Raw genomic sequence first — 9,231 nt, 5'->3', positions numbered from 1 at the left:
ATAATGTTTAAAATGATAAAGCATTCGGTAAAGAGTTTTGAGCAGTAGTCATTGACCTCTAATAAAAGGTGTTCACAATTTGCAATTGTACATAAGTGTAAAGTTAATAGTCCAGTGAAAAATCAAAACATTCTTAGAAAAAAATAAAATTTATTTTTTTTTTTTATTTTATTTTTTTTTTTGAGACGGAGTCTCGCTCTGTCGCCCAGGCTGGAGTACAGTGGCCGGATCTCAGCTCACTGCAAGCTCCGCCTCCCGGGTTTATGCCATTCTCCTGCCTCAGCCTCCCGAGTAGCCGGGACTACAGGCGCCCGCCACCTCGCCCGGCTAGTTTTTTGTATTTTTTAGTAGAGACGGGGTTTCACCGTGTTAGCCAGGATGGTCTCGATCTCCTGACCTCGTGATCCGCCCGTCTCGGCCTCCCAAAGTGCTGGGATTACAGGCTTGAGCCACCGCGCCCGGCCATTTTTATTTATTATAAAAGATAATGTCAAACAGTTACTAACTCATACTGATTTTCATCTATAAGAAAATTGGTGAGAATATTTAGTGGTTAATTTTTACATCTATGGAATAATAAATGGGTAGAAATGAGCTAAAGGAAGTGTGTTTTCAGACTACAGAAGTGCCATGGACTTAATGACCCTAAATAAGAGAGGGGAGTTGGTGGATAAACAGCTTTGGTAGTATGATTATGAGGCGTGTTCAACATTGTTTCTCAGTGTGTCTTTAGAAGAATTGAGAGTCTCAGATTTTTAACACGCTATTTATCCTACTCTTTGTAAACTTTCTGCCTCCTAAACCTCAAATCCCCATTTATTCAGCGTGTCTTTTTGGATCACCTGGTCTGAAACTACTTACAAACAAATTATTTTCTGAGATACTTTGAGGAGAGCCAAAACAAATAAACCTCTTTAGAAATAATTTCCAAAGGTCACTTCTGCTTATGGCAGAGCAAACCACATTCCCCAAAAATAAATTGAAACAAAAAGTTGGCCACAGTTATCATCACAAGAGCATTGATTGCCTCTACCTTTATAAAGCATCACTTCTTTTTATTGTCTTATTTCTCCTATATCCCACTGTGTCTCCTTTGTATCCTCTTCTTCTTAACCTAATTGATATCTTCACCTTTTTATGTCAACATTAGTCTCGAGATCTCTGGTCCTGCTTTCCTGGGCTCTGAAGAGTTTATGAAAATGTTCCATTGCCTGGAGGACTTAGTATAATTTAAGACGTTATGAAGTTTAGTATTTCATAAATTGCTGGATGATTATTTTCAGTATATATTCTATGAAAATTTTATAATAAGGATTATGTAAAAATCATCTGCTGTGGCTAAGTTTTGTTAACTGCCAAGATAGAAAATGGCAAACTTATCGATAGCAACATTTCTAAGAATTGTTAATAATATAATTTGAATTATAAAACCTTAAAATAAGCATAGAGTTGGCAGTGTTTAACAATTATGCTTTACCTTTGTGTACCATTTCTTTAGTGTAAAACTAAAATGATCTGGAAAAGCACAAATAAAAAGGCATTCTAATGGGAAACATCTATCTATCTATCTATCTATCTATCTATCTATCTATCTATCTATCTATCAATCATCTATCTATCATTGATCTAAATGCATGCTATGGTTTGAATGCATACCCCAAATGTCGTGTGTTGCAACCTTAATCCCCATTATAACAGTATTAAGAAGTTGGGCCTTTAAGAGGTAAGTAAGTTATGAGGGATCTGCTCTTATAAATGGACTAATGCTGCTATCTTAGAAGTGGGTTAGTTATCACAGGAGTGGGTTCCTAGTGAAAGGATACATTTATTTCTGTCTTGCACATTCAGTTCTGCATTCTATCTTCCTCCATGGGATAACCCTCACTGGATTGCAGCCCATGCCTTTGGAATTTCTGGTCTCCAAAACCATGGGCCAAATAAACTTCTGTTTTTTACAGATCACTGGTATGTGAGATTCTAATATAGAAGCAGAAAATGGACTAAGACAGAGAATTGGTACCAAGAAGTGGGGCTGTTGCTACATCAAATACCTGAAAAAGTGGAAGTGGCTTTGAAGCTGGGTAATGGGTAGAGGTTGAAAGAATTTTGAGGAGCAGGCTAGGAAAAGCTTGTATTGCAATGAACAGAGTATTAAGGATGATTCTGGGGAGGGCTCACAAGAGAACCTCAGAACTAGTGAAAGCCGAAATCTACTTCGGAATTACTTGAGTGGTTGTGACCAGAATGTAAGTAGAAATATAGATGGTAAAGGCAATTCTTATCATGTCTCAAACGTAAATGAGGAACAAGGTATTGGAAATTAGAATAAAGGTCCTCTTTGTTATTCAGTAGAAATGACCTTGCTGAATTGTGTCCATGCCTGAGAACTTTCTGAAAGGCAGACCTTAAGATTGATGAACTAGGGTATCTGGCAGGAGAAATATCTAAACAGCAACAATTTAGGCTGCTTCATGGCTACTTTTAATCATATACAGTGAGATCTAAAAAAATGAATTAAAAATCAAATTTATAATTAAAAGGGAAACCAAATGAAAATACTTGGAAATTTTGCAGCTTGCCAATTCAAATAATGAGTAAACTTATTCAGGAGTGAATAGTAAGTGCGCAGCCAAGCAACCATTTGCTAAAGAGATTATAAGTAGAAAGGAGCCATGTAGTATTTATCAAGACAATGGGAGAAAGATCCCAGAAGCATTTCAAATATCTTCAAAATTGTCCTTCCCAGCACAGACCAAGAGCTCTAGGAGAGACGAATGGTTTGGGAGGATTGCCAGAACATTGAAGGCCTGGGGCACCTTCCCTGAACTCACTACCCGGATCTTCCTCAGGTCTCTGATCCTTGCATGCCACTGAGTACTCTTCAACTTCTCTACCTGCAGCTCAAGAGAGCACTGGGGCCACTCTGGCTGCTGCTTTGGAAGATACAGGCTTTAATCATTGATAGCATCCATATAGCATTAAGTCTGCAGGCTTGCAGAACGTAAGAGCTGTGGGGATATAGTTACCTCCATCTAGAATTTAAAGGATGTACAGGATAGCCAGAGGTTCAGGACAGAATCCTGCTTTAGCAGTGGAGTCACCAGTCTCTACCAGGACATTACCTAATGAAGCAGTGGAAGTGGGGCTACTCCCACGACCACTGTAAGGTCACCAGCGTGCAACCCTATCCTGGAAAAGCTGCAGGCATGAGACTCCAACTTGAAAGAGATGAAGCATAGGCTGAGCCCAGCAAAGCAAAGGAGACAGGGCTGCCTGAAGTCTTGGGAGCCCAACCTCTACTCCAGTGTATCTAGAAAGCAGAACATGTAGTCCACAGAAATTATTCTCCAGCTTTAAGACTTAATGTTATTTCTTCTGTTTGGTTTTAGAATTACGTGGTACCAGTTACCCATTTTTCTTATACATTCCCCCCTTTATATAAGGAATGTCTATTTTATGCCTATTCCAACATTGTATTTTGAAAATGAATAACTAGTTTTGATTTCACAGGTTCACAGGTGGAAGATTTTGGCTTGGGATGAATCATGTTTTGAGTATCACCCATTTCTAATTTAGATAAGACTTTTAACTTTTGACTTTTGAATTAACAGTAGAATGAGTCAAACTTTTGGAATTATTGATATGAAATACATTTATTTTGTAATGTGAGAAGAATGAAAATTTTGGATGACAGGGGTGGAATGCTATGGTTTCAATGTGGCCCTCAAATTTTATGTGTTGGAAATTTCATCCTCATTGTAATGGTATTAAGAGGTTGAGCCTTTGATAAGTGATTAGGTTATGAGGGTTCTGCTCTCATGAATGGATTAATGCTGTTATCATGGGAATGGATTCCTAATAAAAAGATAAGTTTGCCCCATTTTTTTTCATTATCTCACATGCTCACTTCTGCCTTCCATCTTTGACAAGATGACCTCTCACCAGATGCCAGCATTATACTCTTGGACTTCCAGTCTCCAATATCTTGAGCTATATATACAGCTGGAAGCACCCAAGCTCTCTCTATACATAGCTCCAGCATACAGATAGATATGAATATACATCTCGCTATATATTTTATATATGAATATATATTAAACTTCAGCATATGACTTCAAGTTTGAACTATGTGTCAGAATTATTCTGACTCCCCCTTGAGCTTTGAATAAATAAATATTATATATATATTCTATATATATAAATATATATATATAAAACCTTTCTCAATTCTCCACATTAAAAAAATAAAAGTTTAACTGTGATGAATATATTGTAAACACATTGTAAGTGCATATCTTCATCCTACAATGGAAAATGACTTCTGAAATAAACTAACTTTGTATCCCAAATTTTGTTGAAATTTGCCCAATGTGTGGAGATTTTCCAAGTAATTCAATGGAGATTAAGCAGTTTTCCTTTGTGAGACTGTTACTAGACAACTACAACAATAATGATTTTTCCGTTTTTATTTGGTTAAACTATTGGTAACATAAGGTCAAGCTCTGACATCACTCTTTTTTATCAATGATTTACAACCAAGTCAGGAAGTTTTGTTGTGTGGACATTTCTTTCACACTGTGTAGCTGCTATGTTTGATAGGGCTGCCTGTGAAGTGCCAGATTTTTATTAGGGGACATCCTAAATATTTGTTCATTAAATTTTGTAGCTAGAAAGTACTTTTATCACATATACCATTTTAACTTACCTTTTAGAAAACCTGACATTTTGGCAAATACATGAGGCAATAAAATGAAACTTTCAATGTTACTCTTTACCTGAGAACCCTTCCATTCTTCCCCTCTGGGCTCAAGTGATTAGAAAATAACATTGCAAATTGTGCTTTTGTTCATATTTTGGAACTCTGAGTATTACTGTAATGGTTGACATATCTATATGGGAAAATATGTGTCCTTTTATAAGTTTCACTTTCAAACTTGACAATTTATCTTTAATGAAATTATCAAAATGTGTGTTATGAAGAACTAGAGAAATTGATGAACAAGTATTCTCCTTTGAGCTTAAGGAGCACAGTTTAGTTGAAAACATAGACAATAAAATGTATCAGTACAATCAAGAGTGGTAAACCAATATAGGATAAAGGTGAGCAAAGAATGTGGAAGACAAAATAATAGAACTGAAACAAAATGGAACTACACTTCTGTGAAAAAACATGAAAAAGTCACACTAAGGTGAATTTGTATATGGATGTCTAGAAGATGGGTGAGCTGAAAAACTTTGAAAAGTGGAACATTAAAGTCTGAACTATGGGGTGCAAGATATTTTGAAAAATATGTGTGCATTTTATTTTAAAAGGGGGATAATTAATATGACTGTAATAGCAGTGTAACTTTTTTTGTACCATTATTCAGATTAAAAAACAGCTAGATTCTGATGGCATGATTACATAATAGGAGTATGGTAGGTGTCATAATTTCTCATAAGTAGCCTCTTTCTTTTCCTATAAAAGGAAAACACTCAAACATTGAAAGATGCTTTGGAAGGAGCAGAGAGAGAAAGAGAATGATTTCATGTCATGAAAAGCAATATGCTATAGTGGGCAATTTTTTCTTTACCCTAAAAAATTTGAGTGTACATACATCCTATAGTTATTTCAGGAGTTAGAAACAGTTTCGTTAAAGCAATGATCTTATTCAAAATAGGAACAGTAAAGAAGGATATTAAATGCCACCATAAAAGGCTCATAATCAGTTAAAATTCCTTTTCTGCTAGCAAATATGTTGAAAGAAACACCTTGAAATCTCAAAGCACAGAGTATTCGTCAGTGTTCTTCAGAGAAACAGAACTAATAGAGAGGGATTTGTTATAAGGTACTATCTCACACAATTATAGAGGCTGAGAAATCTTGTGATATGCTGTTTGCAAGCTGTAGACACAGGAAAGCCAGTGGCATAGCTCAAAGGCCTGAGAGCTGGAGGGTCAATGATGTAGATTCCAGGCTAATCTGAAGGCTTAGGAACCAGTAGCGCTGAAGGTGGCAGATTGATGTCGTAGCTCAAGCAGTCTGGCAGAGGGAAGGATAATCCAAGCTTCCTCCATTTTTTTTTGTTCTATTCAGGTGCTCAATGGATTGGATGATGCCCACACATATTTGGAAGGGCCGTGTATTTCATTTAGTTCATCAATTCAAATGCTAATCACTTTACAGAAACACTATTAAACACGAAAAAAGTTTTTAACCACGTATCTGAACATTCATGGCCATGTCAAGTTGACACATAAAATTAACTATTAGAAGTCTACCCTTTGTCAACTTGATACCCATATCCACCTCAAACCATATTTAATCTTCAAATAAAGACAATAACAATATCATAATTCTGCCTAACATAGTGCAATTATTCTGAATATATTGAAAAATGCACTAACTTCTTCCCCAGAAGAAGAGGTAAAATATTTGAGTGATGTTTACTTTTCCTGATATTCCTTAGCTTAAATGTTATGATGTAAAATGAACAACACTTAGAAACTTTTACATAAAGTATATTCATCTTATGTTACATGATAAGACAAAAGAGAGGGATGAAAACACATATATTTGCTGTGTATATGCACATGAACATACACACACACAAATGCATTCTTAAAAACCTAAGAAAATACTCATGACAATTAAAACCCTCAATTCTCGGTGTCGGCGCCAGCTACGCCGCTGCCGCTGTCACTATGGCCTATTACAAAGCCGCCGACTCGAAGCGTGAGCAGTTCCAGAGGTACTTGGAGAAGTTGAGGGTGCTGGACACGCTGACCAAGGTGTTGGTAGCCTTATATAAAGAACCAGAGAAACCTAACAGTGCTTTGGATTTTTTAAAGCATCGCTTAGGAGCTGCTACCCCAGAGAATCCAGAAATAGAGCTGCTTCGCCTAGAACTGACGGAAATGAAAGAGAAATCTGAAGCTACTGTAGAAGTAAATAAAAAACTGAAAGCAAAGCTTGCTCAGTATGAACCACCTCAGGAGAAGAAGCGTGCGGAATAGTATTCTTCTCAGTTGAAAAGACAATGAAAAATGGTTTTGTATGACTTGAATAGTTTGTATAGTATATAATCTTTTCTGAACAGATGCTATAGAACTGATGGAGAACATATAAAGCCTTCTGGAAAACCTTGCCCCACCCCTGCAAAGTCTTCATACCCAGCTGGTACTGTAACTGTGTCTTCAAAAGGACACTTATCTATTTTATCAAGCTAGCTGCTTCAGGATGGTGAATAACATGGGCCTATTGTCACTGTTCGTTTTCTATGAAGTGAGTTTTTTTTTTTTCTCTTTTTTTTATTATTATTATTATACTTTAAGTTCTAGGGTACATGTGCATAACGTGCAGGTTTGTTACATATGTATACTTGTGCCATGTTGGTGTGCTGCACCCATCAACTCGTCAGCACCCATCAACTCGTCATTTACATCAGGTATAACTCCCAATCACGCTACCTGACTTCAAACTATACTACAAGGCTACAGTAACCAAAACAGCATGGTACTGGTACCAAAACAGAGATATAGACCAATGGAACAGAACAGAGTCCTCAGGAAGTGAGTTTCTTTATAAGAGGCAATGCTGTGTGGAATGTTATAATGGTGGGTCAAACATTCTATAAGCCCACAGATGGTAGTTTAGACAAAAGCATTGCACGCAGGAAAGGCAAATTATAAACTGTAGTAAATGCCTATTCCAATATGAACAAAATATTTCCCTTTCCATGACTGAGGTGGCCTAATGTAATCGACATGTTACTAGGTACCATTGGCTGATCACTCTGGGAAATGGAGGTATATTGAGAATTCAGTGTTGATCTCTGCTGCTGAAATATTGAGTCCTGATAGGGAAGGTTTAGAGAAATATTAACAACATAAATTATAGTGTATCAGGGTCCTTCCTGGAGAAGATATAACCTTTTAATTCTATAAGGGATTCTGGGTCTGTAAACTGGCCCAGTTCTGGAAACTGATTGAGGGGCTGTGATTCAACACTTTAATGATTCAAGTTAGACTTTTGTTCAATTAACCTACAACTTTCCTTCTTATATAAATCAGGTGAGAAGATAGTAGGCTTCCTTTCTATTTCACTTTTCAAATATCGTGATTGACTAGCCAATGACATAGGTGTACATCAGTCAGACTATTCTGATTGCTGCTTTTACTTTGCTGTCCATTAGGGTAACCATGACAACCCTGCCTTTGGTGGTTGATTGACAACACTTCACCCTTGTGCCTCTGGAATACATATACTCCCATTGCATTTAGTTTTTCTAATTGAATGGCTGTAGTTCCCATTGTAAGATCTATCCCGCAAAGAAAAGCAATCACAGAGCTCTTCACAGATAGTGGAGTTTCCCCAAAAATTTATTTCTCAAAGTAGTGGTGAAAGGTATAACTTCTGGGCTATCCCGGTGTGGGTGAGTAAGTACTAAATGAAAAATCCACTCTAACATTCAATTTTCTCTAAGCCTCTTAATCCCCTTTTCTACATTATACCAAAGGAGGTCAGGCGTTTCCAGTTCACTCAAAATGGGCAATATTTTGGTCCCTGTCTCAGCCACTCATAAAAAAAAAAAAAAAAAAAAAAAAAAACTGCTAGAGTAATTTTTAACTCCCTGAACTGCAACATTAAATGCAGAAGCTCTGTTAAGTGAGCCTATGTTAATAAATTTGGTTTAATCCAATTTTATGTCACTTCCACCATTATCCCATAACCTCCATATTTATTTCCACACATATTCCCTGATTTATGTCTGTATTAATTAGAAATGTCAAGTAGTTTCTGGAAGTGCAGCACACCTCCTCATTGGTCACACTTTGTACCTCGTCATCAGTGGCCTGGTGGTACCTGAGTCCAGTTACAGGCCTATGAGTAAATAAGGGTAAAATAGATGAATCATGAAGAGAATCAGCATTGTCTGGTGTGGCAATTGTCTCAGGGGAGGTAATTACTGTTTTTTTTTTTTTTCAAGTAATGCAGAGTTAATCCACTCATCCAGGGGTGGAAAGGCTGATACCACTGGGGGTGTGGATGATGTTGCCACTTGCAGAGGAGAGGTGGCTTTCATTAAGCATGGAGATACCACTTCTGTTTGGAGTAGGGAGGCCGCTGATGCTGCGGTTGGGAAGAACTGTTGCACTGACAAAACTGTCATCAGAATTTAGAAGCTCAATTTTCCCAGTATAATCACTCATTCCACGTGTCCGCATTCCAACTTACAAGATGCCATTTTT

At 37.1% G+C, this 9,231-nt stretch overlaps 1 pseudogene across 1 annotated transcript; it reads left to right on the top strand.

Moving 5' to 3' along the window:
- The first annotated feature begins 6,640 nt into the window (after positions 1-6,640).
- Positions 6,641-7,076, top strand: LOC112616334 (annotated as a pseudogene). The gene has a single exon (XR_003117613.1). The product of XR_003117613.1 is annotated as a c-Myc-binding protein pseudogene (transcript).
- Positions 7,077-9,231: the final 2,155 nt, after the last annotated feature.

The sequence above is a fragment of the Theropithecus gelada genome, chromosome X, assembly GCF_003255815.1.
Source record: "Theropithecus gelada isolate Dixy chromosome X, Tgel_1.0, whole genome shotgun sequence".
Classification (NCBI taxonomy): domain Eukaryota; kingdom Metazoa; phylum Chordata; class Mammalia; order Primates; family Cercopithecidae; genus Theropithecus; species Theropithecus gelada.
Note: the sequence above shows the minus strand (reverse complement) of the source record. Positions and strands in the feature narration are given on the sequence as shown.